General features: G+C 47.0%; 1 protein-coding gene across 1 annotated transcript in view; it reads left to right on the top strand.

Annotated features, from left to right (window-relative positions):
• The first annotated feature begins 8,466 nt into the window (after positions 1–8,466).
• Positions 8,467–25,330, top strand: part of FKBP5 (FKBP prolyl isomerase 5) — a 123,372-nt gene continuing 106,508 nt past the window's right edge. Inside the window, exon 1 of the mRNA XM_038749408.1 lies at positions 8,467–8,488. The gene's annotated coding sequence lies outside the window, so the exon portion shown is untranslated. The remainder of the gene's footprint in view (positions 8,489–25,330) is intronic.

The raw sequence follows: 25,330 nt of genomic DNA on the forward strand, positions 1-25,330 counted from the left end.
CAGGCGAGAACGAGGCCTAACGGTGAGGAGATTAGCAGCGGAGGGTGCGGGCTGGGCTGGAGAAGGAGAGAAGGGAGGTGAGGTAGGAGGGGGCCAGGTGATGGACAGCCTTGAAGCCCAGGGTGAGGAGTTTTTGCCTGATGCGCAGATTGATCGGTAGCCATTGGAGGTTTTTGAGGAGGGGAGTGATATGTCCAGAGCGTTTCTGGACAAAGATAATCCGGGCAGCAGCATGAAGTATGGATTGAAGTGGAGAGAGACACGAGGATGGGAGATCAGAGAGAAGGCTGGTGCAGTAGTCCAGACGGGATAGGATGAGAGCTTGAATTAGCAGGGTAGCGGTTTGGATGGAGAGGAAAGGGCGGATCTTGGCAATGTTGCGGAGCTGAGACCGGCAGGTTTTGGTGACGGCTTGGATGTGAGGGGTGAAGGAGAGAGCGGAGTCGAGGATGACACCAAGGTTGCGGGCTTGTGAGACGGGAAGGATGGTAGTGCCGTCAACAGAGATGGGAAAGTCAGGGAGAGGACAAGGTTTGGGAGGGAAGACAAGGAGCTCAGTCTTCGACATGTTGAGCTTTAGGTGGCGGGCGGACATCCAGATGGAGATGTCCTGAAGGCAGGAGGAGATGCGAGCCCGGAGGGAGGGGGAGAGAGCAGGGGCAGAGCTGTAGATCTGGGTGTCATCAGCGTAGAGGTGATAGTTGAAGCCGTGGGAGCGAATGAGGTCACCAAGGGAGTGAGTGTAGATTGAGAACAGAAGGGGACCAAGCACTGAACCTTGGGGAACTCCCACAGTAAGTGGGAGTTCGCACGTAGTAATCGCTTAGCAAATACCATCATCATTAGTCTTCAGCGCTTAGAACAGTGCCTCTCATAGTAAACGCTTAGCAAATGCCATCATCATTATTCTTCAGCGCTTAGAACAGTGCTTCGCACGTAGTAATCGCTTAGCAAATGCCATCATCAGTATTCTTCAGCGCTTAGAACAGTACCTCACATAGTAAGCGCTTAGCAAATGCCATCATCATTATTCTTCAGCGCTTAGAACAGTGCTTCGCACATAGTAAGCGCTTAACCACTGCCATCGTCATTATTATTATTGTTCTCTGCACACAGTCAGCGCTCAATAAATACGATTGAATGAATGTTCCAAGTGGCGGAAGCGGGATTAGAATCCACAACCTGCGACTCCCAAGCCCGTGCTCTTTCCACTGAGCTTTCCAGCGCTTTGAACAGTGCTTCGCGCATAGTAATCGCTTAGCAAATGTCATCATCATTATTCTTCAGCCCTTAGAACAGTGCTTCGCACATAGTAAGCGCTTAACCACAGCCATCATCAGTATTATTATTGTTCTCTGCACACAACGCTCAATAAATACGATTGAATGAATGTTCTAAGTGGCGGAGGTGGGATTAGAACTCACAACCTGCGACTCCCAAGTCCGTGCTCTTTCCACTGAGCTTTCCAGCGCTTAGAACAGTGCTTCGCACGTAGTAATCGCTTAACAAATGCCATCATCATTGTTCTTCAGCGCTTAGAACAGTGCTTCGCACGTAGTAGTCGCTTAGCAAATGCCATCATCATTATTCTTCAGCGCTTAGAACAGTGCCTCACGTAGTAAGCGCTTAGCAAATGCCATCATCATTGTTCTTCAGCGCTTAGAACAGTGCTTCGCACATAGTAAGCGCTTAACCACTGCCATCATCAGTATTATTATTGTTCTCTGCACAATCAGCGCTCAATAAATACGATTGAATGAATGTTCCAAGTGGCGGAGGCGGGATTAGAATCCACAACCTGCGACTCCCAAGCCCGTGCTCTTTCCACTGAGCTTTCCAGCGCTTAGAACAGTGCTTCGCACGTAGTAATCGCTTAGCAAATGCCATCATCATTATTCTTCAGCGCTTGGAATAGTGCTTTGCACATAGTAAGCGCTTAACCACTGCCATCATCATTATTATTATTGTTCTGTGCACACAGTCAGCGCTCAATAAATACGATTGAAGGAATGTTAATAGCGCTTAACAAATACCATCATTATTATTCAGAGCAGGGGGATCCCGGCTCCGCTAGATGTCTGCTGTGTGACCTTGGGCAAGTCACTTAACTTCTCTGAGCTTCAGTTACCTGAAGCAAATTGTTGCCAATTTGTACTTCCCAAGCGCTTAGTACAGTGCTCTGCACATAGTAAGCGCTCAATAAATACGATTGATGATGATGATGAAGCAGCGTGGCTCAGTGGAAAGAGCCCGGGCTTTGGAGTCAGAGGTCATGGGTTCAAATCCCGGCTCCGCCGATTGTCAGCTGTGTAACTTTGGGCAAGTCACTTCACTTCTTTGGGCCTCAGTGACCTCGTCTGTAAAATGGGGATGAAGACTGTGAGCCCCCCGCGGGACAACCTGATCACCGTGTATCCCCCCAGCGCTTAGAACAGTTTTTGGCACATAGTAAGCGCTTAATAAATGCCATTATTATTATTATTACCTCATCTGTAAAATGGGGATGAAGGCTGTGAGCCCCACGTGGGACAACTTGATTACCTCGTATCCCCCCAGCGCTTAGAACAGTGCTTGGCACATAGTAAGCGCTTAATAAATGCCATTATTATTATTATTACCTCATCTGTAAAATGGGGATGAAGGCTGTGTGCCCCACGTGGGACAACTTGATTACCTCGTATCCCCCCAGCGCTTAGAACAGTGCTCGGCACATAGTAAGCGCTTAACAAATGCCATCATCATTATTTTATTATTATTATTATTCAGTTACCTCATCTGTAAAATGGGGATGAAGACTGTGAGCCCCACGTGGGACAACTTGATCACCTTGTATCCTCCCAGTGCTTAGAACAGTGCTTGGCACATAGTAAGCGCTTAATAAATGCCTTTATTATTATTATTACCTCATCTATAAAATGGGGATGAAGACTGTGAGCCCCACCTGGGACAACTTGATTACCTCGTATCCCCCCCAGCGCTTAGAACAGTGCTTTGCACATAGTAAGCGCTTAATAAATGCCATCATCATTATTTTATTATTATTATTATTCAGTTACCTCATCTGTAAAATGGGGATTAAGACTGGGAGCCCCACGTGGGACAACTTGATCACCTTGTATCCCCCCAGCGCTTAGAACAGTGCTTGGCACATAGTAAGCGCTTAATCAATCAATCAATCAATCAATCATATTTATTGAGCGCTTACTATGTGCAGAGCACTGTACTAAACGCTTGGGAAGTACAAGTTGGCAACATATAGAGACAGTCCCTACCCAACATTGGGCTCACAGTCTAAAAGGGGGAGACAGAGAAAAAAAAAAAACCAAACATACTAACAAAATAAAATAAATAGAATAGATATGTACAAGCTAAATAAATAAATAAATAAATAGAGTAATAAATATGTAAATTTTATATATTTAAATAAATAAATATGGCTTAATAAATGCCTTTATTATTATTATTATTACCTCATCTATAAAATGGGGATGAAGGCTGTGAGCCCCACGTGAGACAACTTGATTACCTTGTATCATCATCATCATCATCATCATCAATCGTATTTATTGAGCGCTTACTATGTGCAGAGCACTGTACTAAGCGCTTGGGAAGTACAAATTGGCAACATATAGAGACAGTCCCTACCCAACAGTGGGCTCACAGTCTAAAAGTCGTATCCCCCCCAGCGCTTAGAACAGTGCTTTGCATATAGGAAGCGCTTAACAAATACCATCATCACTATTTTATTATTATTATTCAGTTCCCTCATCTGTAAAATGGGGATTAAGACTGTGAGCCCCACGTGGGACAACTTGATCACCTTGTAACCTCCCCAGCGCTTAGTACAGTGCTCTGCACATAGTAAGCGCTTAACAAATGCCAGCATTATTATTTGTTGGAAACAAAAATGCCCCTTTCGTGTAACCTGTGTGGGCCGGCGACCCCGCCTCTCCAGGTCGAGGATGCTGAGGGAGGGGCGGCCCGAATAATAATAATAATAATAATAATAATAATATTCGTTCATTTAATTGTATTGATTGAGCGCTTACTGTGTACAGACACTGTACTAAGCACTTGGGAAGTACAAATCGGCAACATATAGAGACGGTCCCTACCCAACAACGGGCTCACAGTCTAGAAATAATAATAATGATGGTATAATAATAATAATGGCATTTATTAAGCGCTTACTATGTACAAAGCACTGTTCTAAGCCTGGGGAGGGCACAAGGTGACCAGGTTGTCGCTCGGGAGGCTCACAGTCTTAATCCCCATTTTGCAGATGAGGGAACTGAGGCACAGAGAAGTGAAGTGACTTGCCCAAAATCACACAGCTGATAATTGGCAGAGTAGGGATTTGAACCCATGACATCTGACTCCAAAGCCCGGGCTCTTTTCCGCTGAGCTACGCTGCTTCTCTATTAAGTGCTTACTGTGTGCTAAGCACTGTTCTAAGTGTTGGGGTAGATACAAAGTAATCAGGTTGTCCCCCGTGGGGTTCACAGTCTTAATCCCCATTTTACCGATGAAGGAACTGAGGCCCAGAGAAGTGAAGTGACTTACCCAAAATCACACAGCTGATAATTGGCAGAGTAGGGATTTGAACCCATGACATCTGACTCCAAAGCCCGGGCTCTTTTCCGCTGAGCCATGCTGCTTCTCTTTACATTCATTCAATCGTATTTATTGAGCGCTTACTGTACTAAGCGCTTGGGAAGTACAAGTTGGCAACATATAGAGACGGTCCCTACCCAACAGCAGTGCTTACTATGTGCTAAGCACTGTTCATTCATTCCATCGTATTTATTGAGCGCTTACTGTGTGCAGAGCACTGTACTAAGCGCTTGGGAAGTACAACTTGGCAACATATAGAGACGGTCCCTACCCAACAGCGGTGCTTACTATGTGCTAAGCACTGTTCATTCATTCCATCGTATTTATTGAGCGCTTACTGTGTGCAGAGCACTGTACTAAGCGCTTGGGAAATCCAAGTTCGCAACATATAGAGACGGTCCTTACCCAACAGCGGTGCTTACTATGTGCTAAGCACTGTTCACTCATTCAATCGTATTTATTGAGCGCTTACTGTGTGCAGAGCACTGTACTAAGTGCTTGGGAAGTACAAGTTGGCAACATACAGGGACGGTCCCTACCCAACAGCGGTGCTTACTATGTGCTAAGCACTGTTCATTCCATCGTATTTATTGAGTGCTTACTGTGTGCAGAGCACTGTACTAAGCGCTTGGGAAATCCAAGTTGGCTACATATAGAGACGGTCCCTACCCAACAGCGGTGCTTACTATGTAGACTGTGAGCCCACTGTTGGGTAGGGACTGTCTCTATATGTTGCCAATTTGTACTTCCCAAGCGCTTAGTACAGTGCTCTGCACACAGTAAGCGCTCAATAAATACGATTGATGATGCTAAGCACTGTTCGTTCATTCCATCGTATTTATTGAGCGCTTACTGTGTGCAGAGCACTGTATTAAGCGCTTGGGAAGTACAAGTTGGCAACATATAGAGACGGTCCCTACCCAACAGGGGGCTCACAGTTCTAAGTGTTGGGGTAGAAACAAAGTAATCAGGTTGTCCCACGTGGGGTTCACAGTCTTAATCCCCATTTTACAGATAATAATAATAACGGCATTTATTAAGCCCTTACTATGTGCAAAGCACTGCTCTAAGCGCTGGGGAAGTTACAAGGTGATCAGGTTGTCCCTGGTGGGGCTCACAGCCTTAATCCCCATTTTCCAGATGAGGGAACTGAGGCCCCTAGAAGTTAAGTTCATTCAGTCGTATTTATTGAGCGCTTATTGTGTACTGTACTAAGCGCCTGGGAAGTACAAGTGAAGTGACTTGCCCAAAGTCACACAGCTGACAATTGGCCGAGCCGGGATTTGAACCCATGAGCTCTGACTCCAAAGCCCGGGCTCTTTCCACTGAGCCACGCTGCTTCCCTGATGAGGGATGCGCTTAGTACAGTGCTCTGCACACAGTAAGCGCTCAATAAATACGATTGAATGAATGAATGAATGAGAGATGATGAGGGAGGATGAGGGAACTGTATGGCTCGAACTCCTGCCCCCTTTCTTGCTCTCCAACTGTCAATCAATCAATCGTATTTATTGAGCGCTTATTGTGTGCAGACCACTGTACTAAGCGCTTGGGAAGTACAAGTTGGCAACATATAGAGATGGTTCTACCCAACAGTGGGCTCACAGTCTAGAACTGTCCTCTACCTCCCCGTGGGGAATGCATGGCCCTGTCTTAGGATCAAAAGCCTCAACTTGCGAGTGAGAAGCAGAGCGATCTAGTGGCTAGAGTGTGGGCTTGGAAATCAAAAGGACCTGAGTTCTAATCCTGCCCTGTATTATCAGCTTTTATTAGGAACTTATTTTTTTGAAAAGCACCGTTCCAAGGAAAGGAAGAGGATAGTGATATGATTACTTCCGTCCTTCCTCTCCCCCTCGTCCTCCTCTCCATCCCCCCATCTTTCCTCCTTCCCTTCCCCACAGCACCTGTATATGTCTGTACATATTTATTACTCTATTTATTTATATATTTATTTTGCTTGTACATATCTATTCTAATTATTTTATTTTGTTAGTATGTTTGGTTTTGTTCTCTGTCTCCCCCTTTTAGACTGTGAGCCCACTGTTGGGTAGGGACTGTCTCTGTATGTTGCCAACTTGGACTTCCCAAGCGCTTAGTACAGTGCTCTGCACACAGTAAGCGCTCAGTAAATACGATTGATTGATTGATTGATTAATCAATCAATCAATCAATGGTATCTGTTGAGAGTGTGCTGTATGCTGAGCATTGTACTATGCGCTTGGGAGAGAATAATAGAGTAGAATTGATAGAAACAATCCCTGTCCAGAAGGAGTTTACAATCTAGAGTGGGATTCATTCATTCATTCAATCGTATTTATTAATCAATCAATCATATTTATTGAGCGCTTACTGTGTGCAGAGCACTTTACTAAGCGCTTAGGAAGTACAAGTTGGCAATGTTGGGTAGGGACTATATGTTGCCAACTTCCCAAGCGCTTAGTCCAGTGCTCTGCACACAGTAAGCGCTCCATAAATACGATTGAATGAATGCAATGTATGATTAGAACCCTGCCCCCTCCTTCCTTTCCCCTTTGTCCCCCTCTCCATCCCCCATCTTACCTCCTTCCCTTCCCCACAGCACCTGAATATATGTATATATGTTTGTACATATTTATTACTCTATTTATTTATTTATTTATTTTACTTGTACCTATCTATTCTATTTATTTTATTTTGTTAATATGTTTTGTTTTGTTGTCTGTCTCCCCCTTCTAGACTGTGAGCCCACTGTTGGGTAGGGGCCGTCTCTATATGTTGCCAACTTGTACTTCCCAAGCGCTTAGTACAGTGTTCTGCACACAGTAAGTGCTCAATAAATACGATTGATTGATTGATTCTGCACACAGTAAGCGCTCAATAAATACGATTGATTGATTGATTGATTGATTGAGGTAAGGTGGGGGGGATGGAGAGGGGGGAGAGTCTAGATTCTTCTAGACTGTGAGCCCGCTGTTGGGTAGGGACCATCTCTATATGTTGCCAACTTCCCAAGCGCTTAGTCCAGTGCTCTGCACACAGTAAGCGCTCCATAAATACGATCGAATGAATGAAATAATAATGGCATTTTTTAAGCACTTACTATGTGCAAAGCACTGTTCTAAGTGCTGGGGGGGATACAAGGTGATCAGGTTGTCCCACGTGGTGGGGGGGGGGGGGCTCACAGGCTTCATGAGTAGCAGCTGTGGCTCAGTGGAAAGAGCATGGGCTTTGGAGTCAGAGGTCATGGGTTCGAATCCCAGCTCTGCCACTTGTCAGCTGGGTGACTTTGGGCAAGTCACTTCACTTCTCCGGGCCTCAGTTCCCTCATCTGTAAAATGGGGACTAAGACTGTGAGCCCCATGTGGGCCAACCTGATCACCTTGTATCTTCCCCAGCGCTTAGAACAGTGCTTTGCACATAGTAAGCACTTAACAAATACCATCATTATTATTATTATCCCCATTTTACAGATGAGGGAACTGAGGCCCAGTGAAGTGACTTGCCCAAAGTCACCCAGCTGACAAGTGGCGGAGCTGGTATTTGAACCCACGACCTCTGACTCCAAAGCCCGGGCTCTTTCCACTGAGCCACGAAATGTGTGATTAGAACCCACAACCTGCGACTCCCAAGGCCGGGCTGTTCCCCCCTGGCTTCCCCGCAGGGGCGGGGCTCGGGAGGGGCCACGTGGGGGCGGGGCGGGGCCTCATTTGCATGGGCCGCGCGCCGCGGCCAATGGGGAGGGAGGGCCGGCGGCCGGCGGCCAATGGGGAGGGAGGGCCGGCGGGCGGCGGCCAATGGGGATGCGGAGGGGGCGTGGCCTGGGGCGGGCGGCGCGCGGGGCTCCCCGCGCTGCCAGTCGGAGGAGGCGGCCGACGGAGCGGGGCAGCGCCGGCAGGTTGGTGGCGCTTTCCCTCCTTTTCTCATTGTCCGTTGCTTAATTACTTAATGACTTAATTAATATTCCTATTTCTCAACCCCTGACTTGGTGCCCAGCACTGTGCTAAGCGCTGGGCGGGCGAGGGCAGGGAATCCAAGCTCATCGAGGCGTCCCACGTGGGACTCACAGGCTTCTCCCCCATTTTGCAGACGAGGCCACTGAGGCCCAGAGAAGAAGAAGAAGAATGAGGATGGCATTTATTAAGCGCTTACTATGTGCAAAGCACTATTCTAAGCGCTTGGGGCGGGGATCCAAGCTCATCGAGGCGTCCCACGTGGGACTCACAGGCTTCTCCCCCATTTTGCGGACGAGGCCACTGAGGCCTAGAGAAGTAGAATAATGATGATTAAGCGCTTACTATGTGCGAAGCACTGTTCTAAGCGCTGGGGAGGTTATAAGGTGATCAGGTTGTCCCACTTGGGTCTCACAGTCTTCTCCCCCATTTTGCGGACGAGGTCACTGAGGCCCAGCGAAGAAGAATAATGATGATTAAGCGCTTACTATGTGCAAAGTACTGTTCTAAGCGCTGGGCCGGGGGGGGGGGGGGTCCAAGCTCATCGAGTCGTCCCACGTGGGACTCTCAGTCTACTCCCCCATTTTGCCGATGAGGTCATTGAGGCCCAGAGAAGAAGAATAATGATGATGGCATTTATAGTAATGATGGCATTTATTAAGGGCTTACTATGTGCCAAGCAGTGTTCTAAGCGCTGGGGAGGTTACAAGGTGATCAGGTTGTCCCACGGGGGTCTCCCAGACTTCATCCCCATTTTACAGATGAGGGAACTGGGGCACCGAGAAGTTAAAAGTCACACAGCTGACAATTTATTAAGCGCTTACTATGTGCAAAGCACTGTTCTAAGCGCCGGGGAGGTTACAAAGTGATCAGGTTGGCCCACTTGGGGCTCACAGTCTTCTCCCCCATTTTGCAGACGAGGCCCAGAGAAGAAGAATAATGATGATGGCATTTATTAAGCGCTTACTATGTGCAAAGCACTGTGCTAAGCGCTGGGCCGGGGGAAATCCAAGCTCATCAAGGTGTCCCACATGGGACTTAGTCTGCTCCCCTGTTTTGCAGACGAGATCACTGAGGCCCAGAGAAGAAGAATAATGATGGTTAAGCGCTTACTATGTGCAAAGCACTGTTCTAAGCGCTGGGGAGGTTACAAAGTGATCACGTTGGCCCACTTGGGGCTCACAGTCTTCTCCCCCATTTTGCAGATGAGGCCCAGAGAAGAGAAGCTTATATGTATCCCTGCGCTTAGTGCAGTGTTTGGTACATAGTAAGCGCATAAACAATGCCATAACCCCCCATAACCCCCCCAAAATTAGTTTGCAGTAATAATAAAAATAATGATGGCATTTATTAAGCGCTTACTATGTGCAAAGCACTGTGCTAAGCGCTGGGCGGGGGGATCCAAGTTCATCGAGGCGTCCCACTTGGGACTCAGTCTTCTCCCCCATTTTGCGGACGAGCTCACTGAGGCCCAGAGAAGAAGAATAATGATGATGGCATTTATTAATCAATCAATCGTAGTTATTGAGCGCTTACTGTGCGCAGAGCACTGTACTAAGCGCTTGGGAAGTACAAGTTGGTAACACATAGAGACGGTCCCTACCCAACAGTGGGCTCACAGTCTAGAAAGCGCTTACTATGTGCAAAGCACTGTTCTAAGCGCTGGGCGGGGGGGATCCAAGCTCATCGAGGCGCCCCACGTGGGACTCACAGGCTTCTGCCCCATTTTGCAGACGAGGTCACTGAGGCCCAGAGAAGAAGAATAATGATGATGGCATTTATAATAATAATAATGATGGCATTTATTAAGCGCTTACTATGTGTAAAGCACTGTTCTAAGCGCTTGGGAGGTTACAAGGTGATCAGGTTGTCATCATCATCATCAATCGTATTTATTGAGCGCTTACTATGTGCAGAGCACTGTACTAAGCGCTTGGGAAGTACAAATTGGCAACATATAGAGACAGTCCCTACCCAACAGTGGGCTCACAGTCTGAAGGGGGGAGACAGAGAACAAAACCAAACGTACTAACAAAATAAAATAAATAGAATAGATATGTACAAACAAAATAAATAAATAGAGTAATAAATATGTACAAACATATATATATATATATATACAGGTGCTGTGGGGAAGGGAAGGAGGTAAGATGGGGGGGATGGATGTCCCACGGGGGGCTCCCAGTCTTCATCCCCATTTTACAGATGAGGGAACTGAGGCACCGAGAAGTTAAGTGACTTGCCCAAAGTCACACAGCTGACAGTTTATTAAGCGCTTACTATGTGCAAAGCACTGTTCTAAGCGCTGGGGGGGTTACAAAGTGATCAGGTTGGCCCACTTGGGGCTCACAGTCTTCTCCCCCATTTTGCAGACGAGGCCCAGAGAAGAATAATGATGATGGCATTTATTAAGTGCTTACTATGTGCAAAGCACTGTGCTAAGCGCTAGGCGGGGGGGGGGGGGGGAATCCAAGCTCATCGAGGCGTCCCACGTGGGACTCACAGTCCTCTCCCCCATTTTGCAGACGAGGTCACTGAGGCCCAGAGAAGAAGAATAATGATGAGGGCATTTATTAATCAATCGTATTTATTGAGCGCTTACTGTGTGCAGAGCACTGTACTAAGCGCTTGGGAAGTACAAGTTGGTAACACATAGAGACGGTCCCTACCCAACAGTGGGCTCACAATCTAGAAAGCGCTTACTATGTGCAAAGCATTGTTCCAAGCGCTGGGGAGGTTACAGGGTGATCAGGTTGGCCCACAGGGGGGCTCACAGTCTTCACCCTCATTTTGCAGACGAGGAAACTGAGGCCCAGAGAAGTGAAGTGACTTGCCCAAAGTCACACAGCAGACAAGCGTCGGAGCCGGGATTAGAACCCATGACCTCTGACTCCCAAGCCCGGGCTCTTTCCACTAAACCACGCTGCTTCTCTAAGCTTTCTTAAGTGCTTACTCTGTGCCAGGCACTGTACTGAGCGCCGGCGCGGTTCCAGTGAGAAAGTTCCCTTCTAATAATAATAATATTGATGGCATTTGTTAAGCGCTTACTATGTGCGAAGCACTGTTCTAAGCGTTGGGGGGGATACAAGGTGATCAGGTTGTCCCATGTGGGGCTCGCAGTCTTCATCCCCATTTTACAGATGAGGGAACTGAGGCCCAGAGAAGTGAAGTGACTTGCCCAAAGTCACACACCTATGTACTAGGGTTTTTTGTTGTTGTTGTCTGTCTCCCCCCTTTTAGACTGTGAGCCCACTGTTGGGTAGGGACTGTCTCTATATGTTGCAAACTTGTACTTCCCAAGCGCTTAGTACAGTGCTCTGCACACAGTAAGCGCTCAATAAATACGATTGATGATGATGATGATGATGATGATGAATAAATACGAATGAATGAATGAAAAGCAGCACGGCTTAGTGGCCAGAGCCCGGGCTCGGGAGTCACAGGTCGTGGGTTTTAATCCCCGTCTCCTACACTTGCCTGCCGTGTGACCTTGGGCGAGTCACTTAACTTCTCGGTGCCTCAGTTCCCTCATCTGTAAAATGGGGATTAAGACCTTGAGCCCCACGTGGGACGACCTGATCACCTTGTATCCTCTCCAGCGTTTAGAACAGGGCTTCGCACATAGTAAGCGCTTAACAAATGCCATTATTATTATTATTAAGTCGCTTCAGTCCTCTGGGCCTCAGTTTCCTCAACTGAAGATGGGGATCGAGACTGGGAGGCCCCCCGGGGGACAGGGATTTGTCCAACCTGACTACGTTGCATCTACCCCAATGTTTAGAGCAGTGTTTGGCACGTAGTAGGCCCTTAAAAAATACCACAGTGGTTGTTATTACAAGTAGAGCAGGTCCCTGTCCCTTTTAGACTGTGAGCCCACTGTTGGGTAGGGACTGTCTCTATATGTTGCCAACTTGTACTTCCTAAGCGCTTAGTACAGTGCTCTGCACACAGTAAGCGCTCAATAAATACGATTGATTGGTGGGGCTCGGAGGGCTCCTCGGAGGTGGGGTCGGCCGGGGTCAAAGAAGCAGCGTGGCTTAGTGGAAAGAGCCCGGGCTTGGGAGGCAGAGGTCGTGGGTTCCAATTCGGCCACTGATCAGCTGTGTGACTTAGGGCATGTCACTTCACTTCCCTGTGCCTCAGTTCCCTCATCTGTAAAATGGGGATTATTCATTCAGTCGTATTTATTGAGCGCTTACTGTGTGCAAGCACTGTACTAAGCGCTTGGGAAGTACAAGTTGGCAACATATAGAGACGGTCCCTACCCAACAGTTGGCTCACAGTCTAGGATTAATACTGTGAGCCCCACGTGGGACAACCTGATCGCCTTGTAACCTCCCCAGCGTTTAGAACAGTGCTTTCCACATAGCGCTTAATAAATGCCATTATTATTATTATTACTATTCTCTGTGCCTCAGTTCCCTCATCTGTAAAATGGGGATTAAAACTGTGAGCCCCATCAGCCCCCAGCGCTTAGAACAGTGTTCAGCACATAGTCAAAGACTGTGAGCCCGTTGGTGGGTAGGGGCCGTCTCTACATGTTGCCGACTTATACTTTCCAAGCACTTAGTTCAGTGCTCTGCATGCAGTAAGCGCTCAATAAATATGATTGAATGAATGAATGAGTGACAAATAATAATAATGATGATGATGATGGCATTTGTTAAGCACTTACTATGTGCAAAGCACTGTTCTAAGCTCTGGGGGGGATACAAGGTGGTCAGGTTGTCCCACATGGGGTTTACAGTCCTCATTTTACAGATGAGGTAACAGGCTCAGAAAAGTTAAGTGATTTGCCCAAGGTCACACAGCAGCCATGTGGTGGAGCTGGGATTAGAACCCGTGACCTCTGACTCCCAAGCCCGGGCTCTTTCCACTGAGCCACGCTGTGCCATCATCATCATCATCATCATCAAAATGGGGTGGGGGGGGGTGGCCCCTGTCTGTCGGTGAGGTCGGGGGGACGGGGTCTCCCGGTCGCCGAGGAGGAGGCTTCGGGATGGACCCTCAGCCTCCCCACTGAAGGAGGGGGGTGGGTGGCGAGGCAGGGCGGAGCCCCCTTAGTAATAACAATAATAATAATAATAATGGCATTTATTAAGCGCTTACTATGTGCAAAGCACTGTTCTAAACGCTGGGGAGGTTACAAGGTGATCAGGTGTCCCACGTGGGGCTCACAGTCTTAATCCCCATTTTACAGATGAGGGAACTGAGGCCCAGAGAAGGGAAGTGACTTGCCCAGAGTCACACAGCTAAGTGGTAGTAGTAGTTCTAGCAGTAGTCATTGTAGTAGCAGTATCATCATCATCAATCGTATTTATTGAGCGCTTACTGTGTGCAGAGCACTGTACTAAGCGCTTGGGAAGTACAAGTTGGCAACATATAGAGACAGTCCCTACCCAACAGTGGGCTCACAGTCTAAAAGGGGGAGACAGAGAACAAAACCAAACATACTAACAAAATAAAATAAATAGAATAGATATGTACAAGTAAAATAAATAGAGTAATGAATATATACAAACATATATACATATATACAGGTGCTGTGGGGAAGGGAAGGAATTAAGATGGGGGCATGGAGAGGGGGACGAGGGGGAGAGGAAGGAAGGGGCTCAGTCTGGGAAGGCCTCCTGGAGGAGGTGAGCTCTGTATTAACAGTAGTCGTAGTACTAGAAATAGCCGTTGTTGTAGCAATAGTAGAAATAGCAGTATTACAGTAGTAATAATACTAATGATGACATTTATTAAGCGCTTACTATGTGCAAAGCACTGTTCTAAGCGCTGGGGAGGTTACAAGGTGATCAGGTGTCCCACGTGGGGCTCACAGTCTTAATCCCCATTTTACAGATGAGGGAACTGAGGCCCAGAGAAGTGAAGTGACTTGCCCAAAGTCACACAGCTAAGTGGTAGTAGTAGTTCTAGCAGTAGTCATTTTAGTAGCAGTATTAACAGTAGTCGTAGTACTAGAAATAGCCATTGTTGTAGCAATAGTAGAAATAGCAGTATTGCAGTAGTAATAATAATACTAGTGATGACATTTATTAAGTGCTTACTATGTGCAAAGCACTGTTCTAAGCGCTGGGGAGGTTACAAAGTGATCAGGTGTCCCACGTGGGGCTCACAGTCGTAATCCCCATTTTACAGATGAGGGAACTGAGGCCCAGAGAAGTGAAGTGACTTGCCCAGAGTCACACAGCTGACAAATGGTAGTAGTAGTTCTAGCAGTAGTCAATCAATCAATCGTATTTATTGAGCACTTACTGTGTGCAGAGCACTGTACTAAGCGCTTGGGAAGTACAAGTTGGCAACATATAGAGACGGTCCCTACCCAACAGTGGGCTCACAGTCTAAAAGGGGGAGACGGAGAACAAAACCAAACATACTAACAAAATAAAATAAATAGAATAGATATGTACAGGTAAAATAAATGGAGTAATAAATATGTACAAACATATATACAGGTGCTGTGGGAAAGGGAAGGAGGTAAGATGAGGGGGATGGAGAGGGGGAGGAGGGGGAGAGGAAGGAAGGGGCTCAGTGTGGGAAGGCCTCCTGGAGGAGGTGAGCTCTCAGTAGGGCCTTGAAAGTAGCAGTAGTAATAGTAGTCGTAGTACTAGAAATAGCCATTGTTGTAGCAATAGTAGAAATAGCAGTACTGCAGTAGTAATAATAATACTAATGATGACATTTATTAAGCGCTTACTATGTGCAAAGCACTGTTCTAAACGCTGGGGAGGTTACAAGGTGAGCAGGTTGTCCCACGGGGGGCTCACGGTCTTCATCCCCATTTGACAGACGAGGTAAGTTAAGTCACCCAGCTGACAATTGGCGGAGCCGGGATTTGAACCCATGACCTCCGACTCCAAAGCCCGGGCTCTTTTCCACTGAGCCACGCGGCTTCTCTTGGGCCCGGCCGGGCCCTGGAGGGGGCAGCTGTCCACCCCGCCGGCCAGGGAGCCCCTCCTTCGGCCCCTGGCCGCACCCTGGCCCCCGGACACAGACCACTAGCCCAACGAGCCCGGCCTGGGGCCAGCAGGCCGTGGTTCCCAAGGGAAAAGGCATTTCTTCCCTCCCTGCCCACTCCCTGGGGCCCACGGCCTCCAGTTGGATCAGGAAGCCGGCATTCAATCAATCAATCAATCAATCAATCAATCAATCAATCGTATTTGAGCGCTTACTGTATGCAGAGCACTGTATTAGGCGCTTGGGAAGTACAAGTTGGCAACATATAGAGACAGTAGTCCCTACCCAACAATCAATCAATCGTATTTATTGAGCGCTTACTATGTGCAGAGCACTGTACTAAGCGCTTGGGAAGTACAAATTGGCAACACATAGAGACAGTCCCTACCCAACAGTGAGCTCACAGTCTAGAAGGGGGAGACAGAGAACAAAACCAAACATACTAACAAAATAAAATAAATAGAATAGATATGTACAAGTAAAATAAATAAATGAATAAATAGAGTAATAAATATGTACAAACATATATACATATATACAGGTGCTGTGGGGAAGGGAAGGAGGTAAGATGAGGGGGATGGAGAGGGGGGCGAGGGGAAGAGGAAGGAAGGGGCTCAGTCTGGGCATTCCGGCCCTTCCACTGGTCAGTTGGGCCTCTTGGGGCCAGCCCAGAGCCCTCCATTTCCTCTTTGTCCCTGCACAGCTTTTCAGAAGGTCCATTCGTTCATTCAGTCGTATTTCATTCATTCATTCAGTCGTATTTATTGAGCGCTTACTGGGTGCAGAGCACTGGACTAAGCGCTTGGGAAGTCCAAGTTGGCAACAGTCCCTACCCAACAACCGGCTCACAGTCTGGAAGGGGGAGACAGACAACAAAACAAAACAGATTAACAAAATAAAATAAACAGAACAGTAAATCTGTACAAGTAAAATAGAGTAGTAAATCGGTACAAACATATATACAGGGGCTGTGGGGAGGGGAAGGAGGTAGGGCGGGGGGGATGGAGAGGGGGATGAGGGGGAGAGGAAGGAGGGGGCTCAGTCTGGGAAGCCCTTCTGGAGCCCCGCAGCACTTTATGTCCATAGCTGTCTATTTATTTCCAGTAATGTCTTGTCTCCCTGCTCTAGACTGTAAGCTCGTTGGGGGCAGGGAATGTGTGTGACCTTGGGCTTGTCACTTAACTTCCCAGACTGAGCCCCTTCCTTCCTCTCCCCCTCGTCCCCCTCTCCATCCCCCCGTCTTACCTCCTTCCCTTCCCCACAGCACCTGTATATAGGTACATATGTTTGTTCGTATTTTTTACTCTATTTTACTTGTACATATCTATTCTATTTTATTTTGTTAATACGTTTGGTTTTGTTCTCCGTCTCCCCCTTTTAGACTGTGAGCCCACTGGTGGGTAGGGACTGTCTCTATATGTTGCCACCTTGTACTTCCCAAGCGCTTAGTACAGTGCTCTGCACACAGTAAGCGCTCAATAAATATGATTGATTGATTCTCTGTGCCTCAGTTATCTCATCTGTAAAACAGGGGTTGGGACTGTGTGCTCCACAGGGGACAGGGGCTGTGTCCAACTCAATTTGCTTGCATTATTGAGCACTTACTGTGTGCAGAACACTGTACTAAGCACTGGGGAAGTACAAATCGGCAACAGATAGAGACGGTTCCTACCCAACAATGGGCTCACAGTTTTGAAGCAGCCCCCAGGCCTTGCTTCTCTTCCCCCCTCCCTCCCTCTGCCTTCCCTTTCCTCCCCCTCCATCCCTTCCCTTCCCTAATAATAATAATGATGGCGTTTGTTAAGCGTTTACTATGTGCCAGGCTTCGTTTTAAGCCCTGGGGTAGATACAAGGTCGTCAGGTTGTCCGGCATGGGGCTCACAGTCTTCATCCCCGTTTTACAGATGAGGGAACTGAGGCCCAGAAAAGTGAAGTGAGTTGCCCAAAGTCACCCAGCTGATAAGTTGCCAACTTGTACTTCCCAAGGGCTTAGCACAGCGCTCTGCACACAGTAAGCTCTCAAATACGGTTGAATGAACGAAAGTGGCGAAGCTGGGATTAGAACCCACGACCCATCCCTGTGCAGCAGAATAAAAATCAATCCACCGTATTTATTGAGCGCTTACTGTGTGCAGAGCACTGTACTAAGCGCTTGGGAAGTACAAGTTGGCAACCTATAGAGACAGTCCCTACCCAACAGTGGGTTCACAGTCTAGAAGGGGGAGACAGAGAACAAAACCAAACATACTGACAAAATAAAATAAATAGAATAGATATGTACAAGTAAAACAAATAAATAGAGTAATAAATATGTACAGACATATATACATATATACAGGTGCTGTGGGGAAGGGAAGGAGGTAAGATGGGGGGATGGAGAGGGGGAGAGTATTTTTTTAAGCGTTTACTATGTGCCAAGCATTGTTCTAAGCACTGGATCCATCCCCCTGCAGCATCTGGTGCCTCAACCCACCCCCCCCAAATCCCGGTCCCCCCCTAAGAGAGGTCACAGGGAAAAGTCGGCTTTGGAGGGGGAAGAAGGAGGGGTGTTGCCCTCCCTCAGTCAACCAGTCAGTAGTAGCCTTTATTGAGCACTTACTGCATTCATTCAGTCGTATTTATTGAGCGCTTACTGTGTGCAGAACGCTTGGGAGAGTACAGTACACAGTCTCAGTTGCGCAGGCGGGTGTAGAGGTGCTTGGTGGTATTCATTCATTCATTCAACCGTATTTATTTGAGCGCTTACTATGTGCAGAGCACTGTACTAAGCGCTTGGGAAGTACAAGTTGGCAACAGCGGGCTCACAGTCTAGAAGGCGGGTACTCTATGCAGGATACTCTAATAATAATTATGGTATTTGTTAAGCGCTTACCATGTGCCCAGCACTGTTCAAAGCGCTGAACTGTATTAAGTGCTTGGGAGAGTACAGTACACAGTCTCAGTTGTGCAGGCGGGTGTAGAGGTGCTTGGTGGTATTCATTCATTCATTCAACCGTATTTATTTGAGCACTTACTGTGTGCAGAGCACTGTACTAAGCGCTTGGGAAGTACAAGTTGGCAACAGCGGGCTCACAGTCTAGAAGGCGGGTACTGTATGCAGGATACTTTAATAATAATTATGGTATTTGTTAAGCGCTTACCATGTGCCAAGCACTGTTCAAAGCGCTGAACTGTATTAAGCTCTTGGGAGAGTACAGTACACAGTCTCAGTTGCGCAGGTGGGTGTAGAGGTGCTTGGTGGTATTCATTCATTCAACTGTATTTGAGTGCTTACTGTGTGCAGAGCACTGTACTAAGCACTTGGGAAGTACAAGTTGGCAACAGAGATGGTCCCTACCCAACAGCGGGCTCACAGTCTAGAAGGCGGGTACTGTATGCGGGATACTCTAATAATAATTATGGTATCTGTTAAGCGCTTACCATGTGCCAAGCACTGTTCAAAGTGCTGAACTGTATTAAGCGCTTGGGAGAGTACAGTACACAGTCTCAGTTGCGCAGGCGGGTGTAGAGGTGCTTGGTGGTATTCATTCATTCAGTCGTATTGAGCGCTTACTGTGTGCAGAGCACTGTACTAAGCGCTTGGGAAGTACAAGTTGCTAACAGATAGAGACGGTCCCTACCTAACAGCGGGCTCGCAGTCTAGAAGGGGGAGACAGACAACAAAACAAAACATATATGTTGCCAGCTTGTACTTCCCAAGCGCTTAGTACAGTGCTCTGCACACAGTAAGCACTCAATAAATACGATTGATTGATATAAACCAAATAGAATAAATATGTACAAGTAAAATAGAGTAATAAATATGTACAAACATATGTACATATATACAGGTGCTGTGGGGAGGGGAAGGAGGTAAGGCGGGGGGAATGGGGAGCTTCTAGACTGTGAGCTCACTGTTGGATAGGGACCGTCTCTGTATGTTGCCAACTTGTACTTCCCAAGCGCTTAGTCCAGTGCTCTGCACACAGGAAGCGCTCAATAAATACGATTGAATGAATCTAGGAATGGCTTAAAGGAGAGCACGTGTTTGAAGAGAGTAGTTAGGAGGTGGGGATTGGGTGACGGGTCTTGCTTTTCCCCTGGGGAGTCGGGGGGGTGCAGTGGCAGCCTTTACTTGATCTCTGAAACAGGACTCAAGGTTGAAATACTAAAGACAACCATCCCTCTTGGATGAAGGACAGGTGATGGCCTTCTTTCTCCTCGCTTGCCCGCCCACTTGCCTGGCAAAAAACCCCAAAGGCAAAAATGCCAGGCCCCCCGAGCCGTTGAGCTAATGCATCAACATATTAAGTCATAAAAAAGGGCCTTGGCTGTTTGGTGGGGACTATCCCGAGGGGACCTGTCAAATTCCAGCGTGCAAATTGAATTCTGCAGTTATCCCGTTAATCCTGATGGTTCCCTTGAAGAATTACTACCGGTTCACTACAGCGCTCATCTTAAGTTCAAGGGAAGGTTTTTGTGAGCGAATAATACATTGGAGGAAGAAGAGCCGCCGTACCGGGCAGTAGAGTCACGTACAGTGACAGTTTAACCAAGCATTGATGAGGTTTAATCCGAGAACTGAGACTCCTTGGAAAGGGACACGCTCATCTTAAGTTCAAGGGAAGGTTTTTGTGAGCGAATAATACATTGGAGGAAAAAGAGCCGCCGTACCGGGCAGCAGAGTCACGTACAGTGACAGTTTAACCAAGCATTGATGAGGTTTAATCCGAGAACTGAGACTCCTTGGAAAGGGACACGTCTACCTAGTAGCTGTCGTCAATCAGTCAGGGCTATTTACTGAGGGCTTACTGTGTGCAGACCCCTGTATTAAGCCCTGCAACAAAGTTGGGAGGCAAGTTTCCTGCCCACCAGGAGTTTACAGTTTAGGGGGGGAGACAGACAGCGCTCCAGTGCTTAAAACAGTGCTTTGCACATAGTAAGTGCTTAATAAATGCCATTATTATTATTATTAATATAAATAAATTGGAGAAGCAAGAAGTAGAAAGGTCCCAGGTTTGAGAGTCAGAGGACGAAGCAGCGTGGCTCAGTGGAAAGAGCAAGGGCTTGGGAGCCAGGGGTCATGGGTCCTAATCCCGGCTCCGCCACTTGTCAGCTGTGTGACTTTGGGCAAGTCACTTAACTTCTCTGTGCCTCAGTTACCTCCTCTGTAAAATGGGGATTGACTGTGAGCCCCATGTGGGACAACCTGATCATCTTGTATCCCCCCCCCCCGCGCTTAGAACAGTGCCTCACACATAGTAAGCACTTAACAAATGCCATTATTATTATTACTATTCATCCCAGCTCCTCTACTTGTCTCCAGTGTGACCTTGAGCATGCCCCAACTTCTCTGTGCCTCAGTTTCCTCATCTGTAAAAGGGGGATTAAATCCTATTCCCTCCTCTTTCAACTATGATTGCAATGTGGACTGTGTCCAACCTGATTATGTTGTATTTACCCGGTGTTTAGCATAATGCTTGGCACATAATAAATGCTTAATAAATACCAGTAGTAATAAATTACAGATATGTGTGGCGTGGCTTAGTGGAAGGAGCACGGGTTTGGGAATCAAGCCGTGGGTTCTAATTCCGGCTCCTCCACTCATCAGCTGTGTGGCCTTGGGCAAGCCACTTCTCTTCTCTGGGCCTCAGTTACCTCATCTGTAAAATGGCGATGAAGACTGTGAGCCCCACATGGGACCATCTGATTATCTTTTATCTACCCCAGCGCTTAGAACAGTGCTTGGCACATAGTAAGCGCTTAACAAATACCAACATTATTATTATTATTATTATTATTATATGGGCATACGTACTGTGGAATGAATGGTAATGGTATCTGTCTCCCCCCTTCTAGACTGTGAGCCCGTTGTTGGGTAGGGACCGTCTGTATATGTTGCCGATTTGTACTTCCCAAGCGCTTAGTACAGTGCTCTGCACACAGCGCTCAATAAATATGATTGAATGAATGAATGTGAGTGCTTATTGTGTGTGGAACTCTGGGCTTAGCACTTGGGATGAAGGTCTCTCCGTGCTCCATCCCAGCATGTTCCCCTTTTCCTAGAAAGAAAGGATCTATCTTATCTTGTATCTACCCCAGCGCTTAGTACAGTGCTTGGTACAAAGCACTTAACAAATACCGTAAAAAAAAAACCCTAAAACCCAACAAACTACAAAAACCTGTACAGTGGGAACAACTAACCATTTGGCCCTGTGTGTACGTTTTTTCTAGGTCATTTACTGAGGAAATGATTTCAGTATCTGTCAATTTTGTAATATTTCGGAAATGGCATGAACTTTTTTCCAATCCAATAAATGACTTCATTGTTTTTGTGTCACTGAGAATTCTTGATGCATTTAGTATATGTTTAGTTGTTTGAGTCAAAGGGAAAAAGAGGAGTCCAAGAATATTAAAACATTTCTTGAAATGGATTTGGCTGCCCAGAAATCCTACTTTCTTGCTCTGAGAACACATGTAATAATAATAATAATGATGATGGCATTTATTAAGCGCTTACTATGTGCAAAGCACTGTTCTAAGCGCTGGGGAAGTTACAAGGTGATCAGGTTGTCCCACGGGGGGGCTCACAGTCTTAATCCCCATTTTACAGGTGAGGTAACTGAGGCACAGAGAAGTTAAGTGACTTGCCCAAAGTCACACAGCCGACAAGTGGTGGAGCCGGGATTTGAACCCATGACCTTTGACTCCAAAGCCCGGGCTCTTTCCACTGAGCCACGCTGCTTGTATTTATTTAAGGTAGAAGTGATTTTCCAGACTAATCACAAAAGCCAGGAATATTCTAATTACCTGCATCGAGGGGCAGGTCACTGGCATGTAAATTACCCCATAAGTATAATTTCTAAGGACTGGATCTCATCTCTGGAATTTCTCATATTTTGAAGTTGTTGGTCTGCAAATCAGCCAGTCAGTCGTATTTATTGAGCGCTTACTGTGTGCAGAGCACTGTGCTAAGCGCTTGGGAAGTACAAGTTGGCAACATATAGAGACAGTCCCTACCCAACAGTGGGCTCACAGTCTAGAAGGGGGAGACGGACAACAAAACCAAACATATTAACAAAATAAAATAAATGGAATAGGTATGTACAAGTAAAATAAATAAATAAAAAGAGTAATAAATATGTACAAACATATACATATATACAGGAGCTATGGGGAAGGGAAGGAGGTAAGACGGGGGATGGAGCAAATAGCATACTTATTAAGTGTATTTGAAAGTGTTAAGTCTCAGGGGAACGTTGCAGTGATATTTAGGCCCATCCACTAAGCGACTTTTTTTTTTTAAAGTCCTCTTTCAATTCATGGTAGATTCACGCAGGAGCAATTTATTATAAGAGAGAGGAAAAGATCCAGCATGGCTCAATGGAAAGAGCCCGGGCTTTGGAGTCAGAGGTCTTGGGTTCAAACCCCGGCTCCGCCAGTTGTCAGCTGGGTGACTCTGGGCAAGTCACTTCACTTCTCTGGGCCTCAGTTCCCTGGCTCAGTGGAAAGAGCCCGGGCTTTGCAGTCAGAGGTCATGGGTTCGAATCCCTACTCCGCCACATGTCTGCTGTGTGATCTTGGGCAAGTCACTTAACTTCTCTGGGCCTCAGTTCCCTCATCTGTAAAATGGGGATTAAGGCTGTGAGCCCCACGTGGGACGACCTGATAACTCTGTATCCTCCCCGGCGCTTAGAACAGTGCTTTGCACATAGTAAGCGCTTAACAAATGCCAATTATTATTATTATCTGGAAAATGGGGATTAAGACTGTGAGCCCCCCGTGGGACAACCTCATTACCTTGTAACCTCCCCAGCACTTAGAACAGTGTTGTGCACATAGTAAGCGCTTAACAAATGCCATTATCATTATTATTATTATTTAATGTTTTATCCTTCCCTTCTTAATTCTAGCTCTCTGATAGCCACTAGGGGGAGGTTATAGGCCTGCAACTTGTAGATTTATCCCTTTCGGGGAAAGACTTTAAAAATAGGAAATAAAGATGCTTTTTCTAAAAGGCTAACGAAGCTTCCGAGATTGTCTCTCTTACGGTTCCTTTATCATCGGACCTCAGATAGAATTAGCTGTCTGTGGTTTGTTTTTTCCTTCGGGCGATATAATCAGCTGCCCATTGGAACGGTAAAAGCTATTCGTTCGTCGAGTAGGATTGGTTTAGAGAAGCAGTCTCACCCACGGGAAGGTGTATTAAGGAACACCTGTGAGGGTGGGAGAAGCAGCAGGGCCTCGAGATGGAGGATGGGTTTGGGAGTCTATCTGGGTTTCAGTCCTGGCTCCACCACTTGTCTTCTCTCTGATCCCGGACAATCCCTTGACTTCTCCGTGCCTCAGTTCCCTCGTCCGTAAAATGGCAATTAGGATGGTGAGCTCCACGTGGGACGTGGACCGGGTCCAACCCGATTTGCTTGTACCCACCTCAGCGCTCACTACAGCGTCTGGCACCCGGTAAGCGCCAGTGCCGTAATTATTATGAAGAAAGATGAAAGGCTGAAAGACGTTTACTAGCTGGCTATAGAAATGGGAAGAGCGGACGAGTTTTGAGCTGCTCTTGTTACACGGCAGCACTTGAAAGCCAGAGTGTTCCCACTGAAAGTACTGACAGTCCTGGAGATGCAGTTCGTCCAAGGAAAACTTCCTAAAGATTGTGGTTCTTGGGGCCTGGAGTGTCCTCAGCGAGGGATGAAATGAGCTTTTGCAAAACTGAAATAGGACTCGGAAAACATTGTCGTGATTAAAATGAATGTGAAGATCAGAACCCAATTAAAGCAACTGTAAATCTTAACGCATTAACCCTTAGAGCTGCTTGCCTAGAGGGAGTTAATTTTTAAATAGTAACATTTTCTGGGGTGGGGAGGAGGGGAAGAAGAGGAGAGCACATTGATTGGAAAGGGTGGTGGCCTCTGGCAATTTCCGGGAAAGCTTTTGTGTCAAAACATACCACTTTTAGTCACCCGTCCAATCAGTACAATAGAGTCCGAAGACCAGCTCCCTGTCCAGTTTTCCTTCCCAGACATTCTTCCGGGTGTTGTTGTTCAGGGGCCTCAAGGTAGGAAGCATGGCCTAGAGGACAGAGCCCGCACTGGCCAGAGAGTCAAAGGGTCATGGGTCTAATCCCTGCTCCGCTGCCCGTTTGCTGTGTGGCTTTGGACAAGTCATTTCTCTGGATCTCAGTGATCTCATCTGTAAAACGGGGATTGAGACTGGGAAGGGACCGGGATTACGTGCAACCCGATTTGCTTGTATCCACCCCAGCGCTTCGTAAAGTGCCTGGCACGTAGTGGGTGCTTAACAAATACCACTCTTATTACTATTATTAGGAAATAAGTCGCTGCTGGTTTTCCAAATGTGAAAAATGGGACCCTCTTGGGTGCTGTTGTTCTTGCTTAATGGTGAAAGGAGATCTGAGGACGGTTGAACCCTCAGCCCCAAAGCACTTATGTCCATATCCACAATTTATTTATACTCATGTCAATCTTCCCCTGTAGACTGTAAGCTAGTGTCTACCCATGGTCCTGCCTGAGGCTCATTCCTTGCCTCAGTTTCCTCATCTGTGAAAAGGGGATTGAGACTGTGAGCCCCACGTGGGACAGGGACTGAGTCCAACCCGATTTGCTTGTATTCACCCCAGCGCTTAGTACAGTGCCTGGCACATAGTAAGCTCTTAAGAAATACCACAGTTATTATTAGTACCCCTGGCCTGGAATGCCCTCCCTCCGCACATCCGCCAATTTAGCTCTCTTCCTCCCTTCAAAGCCCTACTGAGAGCTCACCTCCTCCAGGAGGCCTTCCAGATTGAGCCCCCTTTTTCCTCTCCTTCTCCACATCCC

Source organism: Tachyglossus aculeatus, chromosome 7, assembly GCF_015852505.1.
Source record: "Tachyglossus aculeatus isolate mTacAcu1 chromosome 7, mTacAcu1.pri, whole genome shotgun sequence".
Taxonomy (NCBI): Eukaryota; Metazoa; Chordata; class Mammalia; order Monotremata; family Tachyglossidae; genus Tachyglossus; species Tachyglossus aculeatus.